Below are 16,255 nucleotides of genomic sequence, written 5' to 3' on the forward strand. Positions count from 1 at the left end.
CACAGGGATTGAAGGATTGAGCAATTTTAGTTAGGTGGTTGATTTAGTCAAGCAAACAAGTGTTGATTTGAGTGATTTGTATTCAACAGAAGCTAAATTGCATGAAATTAAAAGGGAGAGGGAGAATTGACAGTAAATTAAAGGGCAAAGGAAGTAAAAAAGCTGAATCTTAAAGTGCAAGTAATATAAATGATAGAAGCTTAAATTGCAAGAAATGTAAATGGCTGAAACTTAGAGTACAAGAAATATAAATTGCTTGAATCATAAAGGGCTTTGGGAGCTGGATCTCAGAAATTAAACAAGAGAGTGTAAATGACAATCAACAGAGAAGTAACAGATGAATTAAAATATAGCAGATCTAAACAGAAAAGAAGAATTGCTTGAAGAAGCAAAACAGAAAGTAAATTCAGCTCAATTGCACAAGCTAAAAGAGAAGTTGAAGATCTCAGGGGTTGAATGAGATTAGAAAATAAGTCTAGATCTCAATTCCTTCCTTGATCCAATAGAGAGTAATTATAGAAGAAATAGAGATGAAAGCAGTAAAGAAAACTTGAATCCAAATCACAATTCCTTGAAATGATGCAGAAAGTAAATAAAGAGAGATCTCAGATCAAGAATGAAAAAGAATTCCTTCAATTCTCAATCCAAGATTCCAAACAAAAAATGAAGAGTGTAGTAGTAAGAACAAAGAGGAAGAGAATTCAATTCTCAATCCCAATTCCCAAACCTAAAGCTAAAATCTAAAATAAGCTCCAAAAATGAAAAGTAAAAGTGTCTCCAAGGTGAAAAAGTAAAAGTCCCCTCTAAATCAAACTAACTTCTATTTATACACTTCCTATTTTTAGATTTTAGAATTTAGAGTGGGCCTTTTAATTTGGTGAAGAATTGAATTAAATTGGAATTTTAGTTGAATTTGGACCATGGGTCACACTCCCAGGGCACGGCTTGGTTGATGGAGTGAGTGCAGCACTCCCCCTTGCCTTGCCCTTCCAATTTTGTGTGACAAGCTCATTGGACCAAGCATCAGGGTAGCGCTCGGTTGTCACAAAGAGCGCAGCGCTCCCTGGGCCTTGGCCTTGTCAAGTCTTGATGCGCACCAAGCCTTCAATGTTGTTGCGTTCCAGTCTTGTCCGTGTCAAGTTTGCTAGCGCTCAGTGAATGGAGAGAGCGCAGCGATTCTTTGCTTGGGATGGGAGCCTCTCTTCGAACCTTGGTGGAAGCATTTGGGGAGCAATTTCTTTTGTGAAGCAAAGAGAGGTAGTGCCTTGCCTTGTGTGGAAGGCCTCAAGTTCGAATCCCAACAAAGCTATTTTGGCTTTGCTTCTTTGCCCAAGCGCTCCTTCCTTGAGTGTAAGCTCCCAAGTTCGATTCCTAGTGAAGCCATGTTGGCTTATTTTCCTTGCAAGTAGCGCTCCTTCCTTCCCTTGGTTCATGGGTTCGAAACTTTGTGGCTTCACTAGCAAACATTGCCCCTTGAATTTTCTTGAAGTGGAGCCCGATAAAGTTAAGTGAGTTAACTGAGCTCTATGTTTGTTGCCTTGTTTCTTTGGATTGTTGTAGCGCTCGGTTAAGGGGGAGAGCGCAGCTTCCTTGCTTTTTGCTTTCTTGGATTTGGGTAGCGCTCGAATAGAGAGCGCTGAGCTCACTGAGGGAGCACTGCTCCTTGGTCTCTTGATGCGCCATGCTTTTCTTCTTCCTTAGGCCACGCTTTCCTTGTTTCTTTCTTTTCTTCACCTATAAGTAATCAAAACAACCAATCAAAGTATCACCAAATTCACAAGGTTTATAAATCACTCAAAAACTAATTAATTTTAGCTTAAACCTCATGATTTAGTGTCAAATAAAGGATGGTTGATTGATTCAACAAAACCATGCAAATCCACTCCAAATCACTTACTTACAATGCAAGAAAGTGCATAAAACCTAATAAAACAAGTGAAAAATGCTTGAAAAGCTAGCATAAGATGACTTGTCATCAGCGATTATCTATGTTCAGAAACTTCATAAATAGGCAACAGCATCAATTCACTACATGATAGGCCATATTGGCACCTAAGTTAGGCGCCGGAAGAAGAATCAAGACTCCAATTGCGTTCGGCCAAGGTGAAGTCTAACTTCATTTTGGTGAAGTTAGACGCCAGCCAAGCATAAATCAATGGTCCCAACGCATGATCAAGGAGCATTTGAATATTTATTTAGATTTTGATTAAAATTTTTTTATTTTATTTGCAAATAGGAAAAGATATTATTTAGTTTTAGAAAATATATTTTACATTAATTAGGATTAGATATAAAAGGGAAAAGAATCAGCCCTTCGGGCTCTCTTCTCTTCTCTCTTACCTCATTTCTCAATTTACAGTTTTTCAGAATCCTTGTTTTCTCTCTAAACCATGAGCAACTAAACCTCCACTATTAAAGTTAGGAGCTCTATTTATTCTATGGATTAATACTATTACTGTTGTATTTTAATTCGAGATCAAGTGCATTTAATAGAGTATGCCAAAGGCTTTGAGCACCACTATCTAGGAGTAACTGAAAGAAAAATCATATCCTAAAGAGTGTTCCCCAGTTAAGTGCCTGTGGTATTTTTGTGTCAAGTAAAGCTTGAGACAAAGCATTTAAAGTCACGGCTAGGCTCAAGGTTCAAAGCACCAAGGAAAAGAGAATGAAAGAAATTTTGTTGTGTTCAAGGATTAAACCAAAGTATAAAGGCCAAAGAATTCATAATATTGTCTGGATTCCAATTCCAAATGACAGTGACATTCCTCTTATTTAAAGGATAGTGAGATGCCAAAGCTATTCAGGATTGTAGTGTATAAACCCCACTTAAAGAAGAGATAGGAGCTTAATTTAACACTCACTTCTCATAAAAATTCACATCCTAAGCCTATATTAGTTTTGGTTGCTTGAGGACAAGCAACAATTCAAGTTTGGTGTTGTGATGCGTGAGCACTTTTTCTATCTTTTCCTAGTGAATCTGCATTTGAATTGATAAGTTTAACCAAGATTTAAATATATTTTAGCCACTATCGATGCTACTTTGAGTTGTGTGTAATTCTGTTTATTTCAGGTAGCATTCGGATGGATTTGATAGAGTTTCTGTAGAAAAAGAGAAGAAAGTGAGTGATGCTGTCAACCCTGACCTCCCTGCAATCCAATAAGAATAACTTTAGTTACAGAGGTCCAATAGACGTTCTTCTAGTGGCATTGGAATGCTAACTTTTAGAGCTTTTCAACGATGTATAATAGTATACACTTCTTCCAATTGCATTTGGCCAAGGTGAAGTCTAACTTCATTTTGGGGAAGTTAGGTGCCAGCCAAGCATAAATCAATTGTCCCAACGCATGATCAAGGAGCATTCAAAGATTTATTTAGATTTTGATTAAAACTTTTATTTTATTTACAAATAGGAAAAGATATTATTTAGTTTTAGAAAATATATTTTACATTAATTAGGATTAGATATAAAAGGGAAAAGAAGCAGCCCTTTGGGCTCTCTTCTCTTCTCTCTTATCACATTCCACAATTTATAGCTTTTCAGAATCCTTATTTTCTCTCTGAACCATGAGCAACTAAACCTCCACTGTTAAGGTTAGGATCTCTATTTATTCTATGGATTAATATTAATACTTTTCTATTTTAATTCCTGTATTGATTTCAATTTCATGAATTGTTTTCGTTCTTTATCTTATGAACCTGGGTGGAACAGAAGTATGACCTTTGTTCTAATTGAGTTCTTGTAAAACTTGGAAAAGCTCTTTGCTTGAACAACAGCTTGAAAACAATTTCTCCTAAATTTTTAATTATCTAGACTTAACGGGATATGTGACATATACTCCTCTTATATTTGGATAATTAGAATTTCTGTGGCATATAAACTAGAATTGAACTTAACTTTCTAATTGGAATCAAGTGACCAAGGAATTGGTGGTTGATGAAGGTTAGAGGAGACTAAAAAGGTCTAAGGAATTAGGATTTAGTCACATATAGTTTGCCATAAATTGAATCTTGCATGATTAAAATAGTTGGTAAGAAAAGTTAATCCGGAAAATAAATATCTCTGAAGCCTTAACTGTTTTCTCCATATATTTCACAACCTATTTACTGCTTGCTTTCTGATTTTCTGAATTTACTGTTTGATGCAATTGAGCTCTCAAAACACCATTTTATATTTGTCTAACTAAGTAAATCATGCAATCATTATTTCTTAGTCCATCAATCCTCATGGGATCGACCCTCATTCACTTGAGGTACTACTTGGTACGACACGGTGCACTTGCCGGTTAGTTTGTGGATTATAAATTTCGCACCAGTACACTCTCCAATGGGTCTCATAATTAATTCAAGTAGACAAAACTTGGGATTAGACACTCATTCAAGAAATTTTCAGCCCAACAATCGTAGCATCTATATTCAGAACTTCAATTAGAGAGGGAGATGATAAAATTACCCGGATAAGACATAGAAAAGGAGTGTACATAGTAGCATCGGGTTATAGATTGACATTCCAATTTTTCCACCATTCTCTTAAATTCCTCCCCGAACAATGTCACAGCAAAGAACTTTGGTCTACAATTTAGGGCTCAAATATCAACCAAAAATCAAGAATTTTTTAAGGAAAGTGATGTATGATGGTTTACCTGTGAAGTTGAAACTACACAAAAGAATCCATTGGATACAACCAATTTGCTCACGGTGCCAAGTAGAAGATGAGTCGGTTTATCACTATCTTTGGGGATGTCCAAATGCAATTGAAGTCTGGAAAGCCAACTCCATCCCTATCTCAACTCAACCTGAAGAGTCATGGAGGTGGTAGTTAACATTTTTTCATACGATTGGAAACAGAAGAAGAGGAGAAGGCAGAATAACTCTGGCAACTTACTCTACATGGTGGATTTGGAGAACAAGAAATGAACTCACCTTTGAAGAAATCAGAAGATCTCCCTTATTGGTTGCAAATGTTACTTCTCAAGCTTTGAAGGAAGAAAGTAGACCCACTTGAGCTCACTCTTCCTTCCCCTCTTTGTTTGTCATTCTGATTCTTAGAAGAAGATGGAAATCTCATCTGATTACTCTCTCTCTCTCTCTCTCTCTCTCTCCCTGGATCATTTCTATTTTTCTCCCTTTGCTTATAGTCCTAAGTGGACCATACATTTCATTTCACTTTGAAATAAAATTATCTGATTTATGTTTGAGAAAAAAATTAACAGAATTTATCAACTATCACTGAATATGTTGACTTATATATAGCTATATGATTGCTTGCAAATTATGGAGGAATTTTTTCTTTTTTTCTTTGACGAAATTTTGAAACTGGTCCTGAGGAACATATTTCAAATAAAGTCATTTTTTAAAAAATAAATTTTCTTATTACAGTTCTCAAAAATCAAAAATATTAATCAAATTAATCTCTTTTTCAGGAATTATTTATTCGTACAGTAAAAAGTTGTGAAAGATAACTCCGTTAGACCTATAACAGAACAAAAATTTTAATTATCATGATCAGTGATTAGGCTAAAAAAATTGGATATGAAACTTTTTTTTGGTGTTATTCTCAAAGATGGGAATATATGGTGTTGAACTTTGGAATGGTGAGATCACTGACGGAGGATAAATGTCGGTAAAAAATTTCTCAATAAAATCGCGTTGAAAGTATCGTTCTAAACTGACATACAATCCTCGGTCAACGTTTAATTTGTTTGTCACAATGCAAACAAATAAAAATTAACCGAAGTATTTAAACCTCGGGTCATCTCTTAAAGGAATTGCAAGGAAGTGTACTTATTATTGGTTTTGGAAAAGTATTTTTGGGGTTTTTGAATGATGAACAAGGAATGTAAATAACAAGATAATAAACCAACAACTAAGAAAAGTCCTTGCAAGGGTTGAGAATTGGAATTCCTATCCTCATTATCATCGTCAATTTTGATGGTAATTACCTTTTGCTTTCACTTAGTTAACCTCTAACAATTGAAGGAAAGTCAAGTGAGCAAAATCAACATAAGTTCACAAGTCCTAATCAAAGACTAGATTTAGTGAAGCTCAAGCCAACTAGCAAGTTTTAATCACCAATCAACAATAGACTTTGACAATTCAAGAGTCTCCAAATTACTCAATCCAAGCCAAGAACACAAAAATCTATTTTAAAATCCGACCAAGTATTTTATCAAACAATTGGAAGGCACAAAATAAAAACATAGAAAATTAATAAGGAATAGTAAAATCTAAGACTAACAATTGCAAGAAAACAATGACAACAAATTAAAGAAGGCGACAATAAACATAAAATACCTCAAAATGCATTAAAAGGAAATTGGAATCAGCAATGAGTCATGAACAATAAAGCAACAAGGGAAAGGAAACAACATATAAAACTAAGAAAGCAAAGAGGTAATAACAACGAACTAAAAGAAGAACTTGAATCAAGATAAGAAATAAAATCTAAACCTCGATGAAACTGAAAATAAAAGAAGAAATCCTAAAACCTAGAGCCTCTCTCTCTAGAATCCTACATCTAAAACTAAAGTGTGTATAAATGAATCGAATGATTCCTTCCTCCTTCACTCCCAGCCTTTAATCTGCAGACTGGGCTCGAAACTGGGCCAAAAATTAGCTCAGAAATCACTCCCAGTGTTTTCCTTTTATTGACGCATGTGCCACTTGTCACGCGTACACGTTATCCACGTGCACGCGTCACTTTGATAATGCACTGGCCATGCATACGCGTCAGTCACGCGTACACGTCAGGTGGTCAATACTCCTGGTCACGCGCACGCATCAGCCATGCGTTTACCTCATTGGACTATGCCTTGGTCACGCGTATGCATCATCCATGCATACGCGTTGAGACCAGCTTCTCAAATCTCTAAATTCTTGTGTTCCTTCCACTTTTGCATGCTTTCTTTCCATCCTCTAAGCTATTCCTGTCTATAAACCTAAGATCATTGAACGCACATATCACAGCATCGAATGGTAATAAAAGAGGGTTAACAATTAGTGATTTTAAGGCCTAGGAAGCATGTTTCGAATCAAAGCACAAAATTAAGAAGGAAACTTGATGACTTGCATTATCTACCTCTTTCTCTCATCAAAAAGGGCCATAAAAGTGACAAATCCTCATTGATTTAATGCATTGACAAGAGCTATATCATGAATTTATGGGACACTGCTTTGAAATGAGTTCTTGCTTGCATTTAGGTGAAAAGAGTAACAAAAGATGAAGAAAACAAGCAAAAGTGACTGGCGTGTGCGTGGGCGTGCCACTTCAAGCAAACGCCAAGATTTTGAAGTAGGTGTGGCACGCCAGTTATACTTGCCAGAGAAAAACCCTTGAAGCTTCACTATGGGCGTGGCACGCCAAGGTTGGGCATGGCATGCCAGTTATCTAACCCAGAGAAGAATCCTTGGAGCTCTACAAGGGATGTTGCATGCCATTGCTGGGCGTGGCACGCCAGACACAGTGTCCAGAGGAGGTTGTCCAAGATCCAATATGGGCGTGGCACACCATTATTGGGCGTGGCACGCTAGTTATGTTCTCCAGAGGAAGATTCCCAAGCTTAACAATGGGCGTAGCACGCCACTACTGGGCAAGGCACGACAGCCATATAGACCAGAAAGGAGTATTTGAAGATTCACAATGGGCGTGGCACACCACGAATGGGCGTGGCACACCAAGTCTAGTTTTCAGAAAAGGTTACTCACAGTTAACTATGGGCGTGGCATGCCACTGCTAGGCATGGCACGCCAGGCATAACATCCAGAGAAGAATCCCCCAAGTTTCACAATGGGTGTGGCACGCCACTGTAGGGCATGGCACGCCAACTATCTTTTCCAGTGGAGAGTTTTTAAAGGTTCATTATGGGTGTGGCACGCGACTGCTGGGCGTGGCACGCCAGGCATTCTGACCAGAGGAGAGTTCTTAAAGATTCATCTGGGCGTGGCACGCCAAGCCAACAATCATCATGGGTGTGCCACTTGAGTCCTGCGCGTGGCACGCCAGTTCACTTAACTAGAGAAGAAGATTGAAGACTTCATTATGGGCGTGCCACTTGAGACCCTGGGCGTGGCACACCAAGTTAATCCTCTTTGTGGGCGTGCCACTTGAGACCTAGGCGTGGCACGCCAAGCCAACATCCATTTTGGGCGTGCCACTTGAAGCTCTGGGCATGGCACGCGAAGTCAAGATCTCACCTTGGACATGGCACGCCACTCACACGCCCCTCACATGCCACTAATGAGCTTTTATTAATTGTAATTTCTTTCTTTCCTTTTTATAATTTTTCTTATTTTCTAGTAATAGGAGTAGTATAAATACCCCTTGAAGAGTACTGAAAGGGGGCTTGGAACTTTTTACTTCACTTTACTTTTACTTTCATCTTCTTTCATCTCTTGTACTTTCTCTAAGCTATGAGTAGCTAAACTCCCTCTCATTAGGGGAGGGAGCTCTGTTGTGCTTGATGGATTAATGCTAGTGAATTTCTTCTTCTCTTCATCTCTCTTTGATTTGTTAAAAGGAATTTCGTTCTTCATGTCTAGCATTCAATTATCTTGGAAAAGAGATTGAATACAACTTGGGTTTTATGGGAACCTCGGAAGAGGAAACATAAAATTAGGCTTGAAATCTCTTCTCACATTGAGTAGATCTGGGTTTTGGGATTGGATATGGTGACATTAAATCTATCCACTACTTATATCTATAAGAATGTGTGGTAAAATCAGGAACCAAGCTTATCTCTCTCCATGAGTAATTAGTCCAAGGAATTGGCTGATTATCAAGATTTGAGAGATTTAATTACCAATGAATTGGGATTCAATTAATCATGATTGCTAAGAGGTCAATGAGTTGCATGATTGAAGAAGAGATCATCTGAAATTAATCCTGAGAATGCAACATCTCCTAATCCCAATGAATCTTCCCCATTCTTATCTTCCCTATTCTTTATAGCTTTGTTTAATTTCTATCAGCAACCCATTCTCCTTTACAATTCAGTTATTTACATTTCTGTCATTTATATTTCAACAATTTATCTTTATACTCTTTACAATTCAACACTCTACTGCTTTCTTTATTTCCAAGTCTTTTACAATTCTGCTATTTAGAATTCTGCACTCAACATTTATTCTTGATTAGCTTAACTAAGTTACCCTACTAACTAAAATTGTTCAATCAATCAATCCCTGTGGGATTCGACCTCACTCATTGTGAATTTTTACTTGACGATAATTCGGTATACTTGCTGGAGGGGTTATTGTAATCATACAGTAATTACTCATCATCAAGTTTGTGGCACCGTTACCGGGGATTGATTATGAATTGACAATGATTAAGTTGATGGGTACCTAGATTAAGGATTTTCTTTATTTTGTTAATCATTTTACTTTCAGTTCTTCAATTTTTATTCCTTCTAGCACTTGAATTTTCAAATTATTCATTGTATATACTGTCATTTTAACTGAGGCACACTAACTGTTTGATGCTTTGCATCATCCAAGTTTAACTCACCCACTCTTTCTAACAAGAGGGTGTTCACTTTTGCCTTGGACTGTATTTGTGCTGTGTATGATAGGAAGGAGAGGAGCTCTTACGATTCTGAATCTGAGAGGACATTTCTAAGATTGAAAAGAGAGGCAGTGGCAAGAGGAAAAAGGGTAGTTGGTGAAGAAGAGGAAGAAGAGAATCAAACCCAAAACATTGAGGGTGAAGCACACAATTATCAAGAGGAGGTTATTGGTAATCATGCTCCCCCATAAGAAAGAAGAGTGCTAGGCTCTTTTATCATTCCCAATCCTGAAAATTATGGGAGCAGCATCTTGAGACCCACCATACATGCCAACAACTTTGAGCTCAAACCACAGTTAATCACCCTTGTTCATAATAGTTGTTCATTTGGAGGAAATGCTCAAGAAGATCCAAACCAACATCTGTCAACCTTCCTGAGAATCTGTGACACTATAAAAGCTAATGGAGTTCATCCTGACACTTATAGGCTGCTTTTGTTTCCTTTTTCTCTTAGGGAAAAAGCATACAAGTGGCTCGAATCCTTCTCAAAGGAGAGTTTGACAACTTGGGAGGAAGTGGTGAACAAGTTCTTGGCCAAATACTATCCCTCCCAAAAAATTATCAAGTTGAGAACTGAGGTACAAACCTTAAAGCAACAAGAAGGAGAGACTCTCTATGAAGCTTGGGAGACTGACAAGAAGATGCCCTCTAGATATGCTTAATGAGTGGGTACAGTTGCACATTTTCTATAAAGGACTTTCTCAAGAGGCAAATAAGGCCTTAGATCACTCTTCATGAGGTTCCCTCAATTCCAAGAAGACAATTGAAGAGACCATAGATATCATAGAAACTGTGGCCAACAATGAGTACTTCTATGCTTCCAATAGAATTCCAAGAAGGGGAGTGATGGAGCTAAACCAGATGGATGCTCTGCTGGCTCAGAACAAAGTAATTACAGCTCAATTGGCAGCTCTAACCAAGCAAATGGAGAAGAATCAGGTCTCAGCAATCAGCACTCAAGCACCAGTGCAAGAAGGAACTAGCTCAGAAGGTTAATATGACTGGGAGCCGGCCAATTATGTGAACAATCCACCCAGACAACCATATGACCCCCATGCTAAAACCTACAACCTAGGTTGGAAAAATCACCCAAACTTTGGGTGGGAAAACCAACAAAACCAATCCCAAGATCACAAGCCATACAACTCTAACCAATACAACAACCCCAACCATCAATCAAACCATCATAGACCTTACCACAACTCATACAATGCCCCTTTCCAATCCAACCACCAATCACATAGCAACCATCTTCAAAATCCAAGCAATGGCAACATGTCATCTTCAACCTCATAGCCAAGTGATGATAGTGATAAATTTGCAAGAGTAGAGGCAATGTTTGCAAAGATGGCAGAAGATATAGCAGTGACACAAGCAAAAATGGACAAGAAGTTGGAGGCCTACCAAGAAGAAGTCAGATCCAATTTGAACAACCAAGGAGCAGCAATAAAAAAATTGGAAGCACAATTTGGATACCTGTCCAAGCAAATACCCATGTCTACAAATGCATTTTCCAGCGATACCATGACCAATCCAACGGGGAATGCAAGGCCATCATATTAAGGAGTGGGAAGGTGGTGAAGGAGGCATCTTCAAGCCACAACTTGCAGAAAGAAGAGGCTGACAGGAACTCAAAAATCAAAAAGGAGGAAGAGACACATGCTCCTACCCCACCAAAGGAAGTCTTGAAGCCCTATGTACCAAGAGCACCCTACACGCAGAGGCTAAGAAAAGATGGGAAGGATAGCCAGTTTTCTAGGTTCTTGGAGATCTTCGAAATGCTTCAAATTAATATCCATTTTGCTGAAGCATTAGAGCAAATGCCATTCTATGCCAAGTTTCTAAATGAGCTCATGACCAAGAAAAGGAACTAGGGAGAAAAGGAAACTGTAGTGCTCACAGAGAAATGCAATGCCATTATACAAAAGAAGCTTTCCTAAAAGATGAAAGATCCTGGAAGCTTTCAATTCCCATGCATCATAGGAGACATTAGTATTGAGAAAGCATTGTCTGATCTGGAAGCTAGTATCAACCTTATGTTCTTAGCCATGATGAAGAGAATGAGAATTAAAGAGGCCAACCCAACAAGAATGGCACTTCAACTAGTAGACAGAACATTCAAGTTCCCTCATGGAGTAGTGGAGGACTTGTTGGTTAAGGTGGGTGACTTAATCTTCCCAGCAGATTTTATAGTACTTGACATGGAAGAGGAAGCTAACGCATCAATCATATTAGGAAGGCCATTTTTGGCAACAGCTGGAGCTATAATTGATGTACAGAAAGGAGAATTAGTCTTAAGGCTTCATGAAGAAAAGATGGTATTCAATGTTTTTATTGCCATGAGTACCCAAAGGAGTCTATTAGAGAGTGTATGATGGTAGACACAATGGAGACACTAGTCCAAGGAGTTCTAGAAGAAGACAAGCTTGAAGATGCAATGGAGAAAGAGCAATAAACATGTAGTGAACTACCACAAGAAAGCATAGACAACTCAATCATGTTAGACAAGGCAAAAGGGGAGAAAGTAGAAGCACCCAAGCTGGAACTAAAAACTCTACCCCCAAGCTTGAAGTAGCCGTACTTGGGAAGAAATAACACTTATCTAGTAATCATCAATTCAACCCTAAGCAAGGATCTAGAGGAGGAGCTCATTAAGGTACTGAAACAACACAAGGATGCCATAGAGTGGACACTTTCAGATTTGAAGGGGATAAGCCCTTCAATGTGCATGTAAAAAATCCTTCTTGAGAAGGATGCCATGCTCTCAATCTAGCCACAAAGAAAATTGAATCCATCAATGAAGGAAGTGATGCAAAAGGAAGTGTTCAAGATCTAGCATGGGTGATTTACCCCATCTCGGACAGTCCTTGGGTGAGCCCTGTTCAAGTAGTCCCCAAGAAAGGGGGGATAATAATTGTGCTAAATGAAAGGAATGAGCTAATACCAACAAGAACAGTGACTAGATGGCGCATGTGTATAGACTAAAGAAAACTCAATGAAGCCACAAGGAAGGATCACTTCCCTCTACCCTTCATAGATCAAATCTTGGAGAGACTTGCTGGGCATGAGTACTACTGTTTCTTATATGGATATTCAGGCTACAACCAGATTGTAGTAGATCCCAAGGACCAAGAAAATACATTTTTCACTTGCCCTTATAGTATTTTTGCATACAAACATATGCCCTTTGGTTTGTGCAATGCACCTATAACATTCTGAAGGTGCATGCTGTCCATTTTTTTTATATGATTGAAAAATTTATTAAGGTTTTCATGGATGATTTCTCAGTGTTTGGTGACTCCTTCCTTAATTTCTTACACCATCTTGCCTTGGTGCTCAAGAGATGCCAAGAAACTAACTTGGTTTTGAACTGGGAAAAGTGTCATTTTATGGTTACCGAAAGAGTAGTCCTTGGCCACAAAATCTCTAAGAAAGGCATAGAGATGGATAGAGCAAAGGTGAAAGTGATTGAAAAATTACCTCCACCTTGCAATGTCAAAGCAATTAGGAGCTTCTTGGGACATGCTGGCTTCTATAGAAGGTTCATTAGAGACTTCTCAAAAATTGCTAAACCTTTAAGCAACCTGCTTATCTCTAATGTACCCTTCATATTTGATAGAGAATGTATGCAAGCTTTTGAGGAGCTCAAAAGTAAGCTCTCCTTTACACCTATTATAGCACCACCAAGTTGGGACTTGCCTTTTGAATTGATGTGTGATGCATCAGATTTTGCCATTGGTACTGTATTAGGACAAAGCAGAGACAAGCTAGTGCATGTCATTTATTATGCCAGCAAGGTTCTTAATGAAGCCCAAAGGAACTACACCACCACAGAAAAAGAACTCCTTGCTATACTCTTCGCTTTTGATAAATTCAGGTCTTACCTTATTGGTTCTAAAGTAGTTGTATTTACTGACCATGCCGCTCTCAAATACTTGCTAACCAAACAAGAGTCCAAGCCTAGATTGATCAGATAGATCCTATTACTCCAGAAGTTCAACATTAAAATCAAGGACATAAGTGAAGCAGAAAATAAGGTGGTTGACCACCTATCAAGGATCCCACATATGGACAATGAAGCTCATAGCCCTGGTGTAAATGAAAGCTTTCTAGATGAGCAATTGATGATGCTTCAAGAGGCTCCATGGTTCGCAGACATAGCCAACTTCAAAGCCATTGGAGAGCTACCTTCCAACATCAATAAGCACTTAAGAAATAAGCTCATCAATGATAACAAGCATTTCATTTGGGATGAACCATACCTCTTCAAGAAGTATGCTAATGAAATTTTAAGAAGATGCATTTCTCATGAGGAAGGAGAAGAGGTCCTTTAGCATTGCCATGGATCTACTTATGGAAGGCACTTTAGTGGAGAAAGAACTGCAGCCAAAGTGTTGCGGTATGGATTCTTTTGGCCTACTATATTCAAAGATGCAAAGGAATTTGTGATAAGGTGCAATGTGTGTCAAAGAGCTGGCAACCTACCCAAAAAGAATGAGATGCCACAGAGGTTCATCATGGAGTTAGAGTTGTTTGATGTTTGGGAGATTGACTTCATGGGACCTTTCTCACCCTCATACTCAAATAATTACATATTGGTGGCTGTGGACTATGTATCCAAATGGGTAGAAGTTATAGCAACATCAACTAATAACAACAAAGTAGTGATTAACTTCTTGAGGAGGAACATATTTAGCCGGTTTGGGGTTCTAATGACTCTTATAAGTGATGGAGGAAGTCACTTTTGCAACATGCAACTAGAGACACTCCTCCTCAAATATGGTGTTAAGCACAAAGTAGTCACCCCATACCACCCACAAACCAACGGTCAAGCAAAAATTTCAAACAAAGAGCTCAAGAGAATCCTTGAGAAGACTGTTGGGACCTCAAGGAAAGATTGGTCCAACAAGTTAGATGATGCTTTGTAGGCTTATAAAACAGCTTTTAAGACACTTATTGGCATGTGTCGATATTAATTGGTGTATGGGAAAGCTTGTCATTTGCCTGTGGAGCTTAAGCATAAAGCATTTCGGGCTCTAAAGATGCTAAACTTTGACAACCAAGCTGCTGGAGAAAGAAGGTCATTACAGCTCAATGAGTTAGATGAATTCAGAACTCAAGCCTATGAAAATGCTAAAATTTATAAAGAGAAAATAAAAAAATGGCATGATCAAAGGCTAATGAAAAGGGAATTCGCAGAAGGTCAAAAGGTTCTCCTATACAACTCAAGACACAAATTCTTCTCAGGGAAGCTAAAATCAAGATGGTCAGGACCCTTCACAATCATAAAAGTGTCACCTTATGGTCATGTGGAACTCAGGGAGAAGAAAACACAGAGGACCTTCACTACCAATGGCCATAGGCATAAGCACTACTTGGGAGAATCACTGGACGAGTGGTGCACATGTACGCAAACCCCACACTGTTTGACAGCAGCAGTACCAGCAGGTGCACTGGGTCGTCCAAGTAATACCTGAGTGAGTCAAGGTCAATCCCACGAGGATTGTGGCTTGAAGCAAGCAATGGTTGTCTTACAGATCTTAGTCAGGTGGAATCAGAAGGGTGTTGGATTATATCATGTAAACCTTGAATGATTAAATGTCATATATGGAATTTGTAGTAGGGTTGAAAGTAATAAAAAGAATAGAGTTGAGAGTCAGAGTTGCTTTGTCTTTCTGAATGAACTCTGGTATTACTGTCTTCCTTGCTTGTGAATGATCTTCTTCTATGGTAGGCTGTAAGTGATCAAAGCCATTGCCCATGGTCATTGATCTCCTCTGCTACAGGTCAAATGCCATTGCCCTTGGTCATTCAATCTGAAGGAGGGTGAAGCTCTAGCAAGTTATTCTCTTGGCGATCCTACTCAAAATGCCATAGACAAGGTCGAATCTTCCGGATCAGAGAACGCTGCTTCTTTGGATTCTAGCGTATACTACGGAGACCCTAATCTCCCTAGAAATTTCCTGAACTGGTGTCTCGAGAAGTCTCCAACGAAATCACAGATTAACCGTCTGAGAGATGTATAAACATAACTGTTGGCTCGTGCTTTCCTTCCAAGTATTCACACGAAAGCAAGTAGACGCGGGTGTTTGTCAGGCACATTCGTCTTAATGTAATGAACAGAGCTAATTTGTCAGATCATCCTATTTACCACGATGAAGATTGGATATACATCTTAGAGATAAATCAAACACGGATTGAAGAAGAAACAGTAATACTTTTATTCATTCATAGGACTCAGCAGGGCTCGTCCCCTCAACCTAGGAGGTTTAGAAACTCATACTAAAGTAAAATACAAAGTAAAAACAAAAATAGGACTGAATGGAATCGAAAAAGTCTTTAATTACATAAATAAAATCCCTTAAATACTAAACAGATGACTAGTAAGGGCAAAACAGTCTATTTAGTGCTAAAATTCACTTTTGGGGCCCACTTGGTGAGTGTTTGGGCTGAGCTTTAGTGAGATCCACGTGCTATGAGATCTCTTGGGCATGGAACACTAGCTAGGGGTCCTCTTTGGGCGTTTGTAAATTGGTTTCTGCTCTTTGGGCACTGGACGCCTAGAAGTGGGTAGGATGCCGGCGTTGGACGCCCGGTTTGGGCCTTCTAATCCGAAGCAAAGCATGAACTATTATATATTGATGGAAAGATCTAGAAGTCAGATTTCCACAGCCGTTGAGAGCGCTCCATTTGAA

Source organism: Arachis ipaensis, chromosome B03, assembly GCF_000816755.2.
Source record: "Arachis ipaensis cultivar K30076 chromosome B03, Araip1.1, whole genome shotgun sequence".
NCBI lineage: Eukaryota > Viridiplantae > Streptophyta > Magnoliopsida > Fabales > Fabaceae > Arachis > Arachis ipaensis.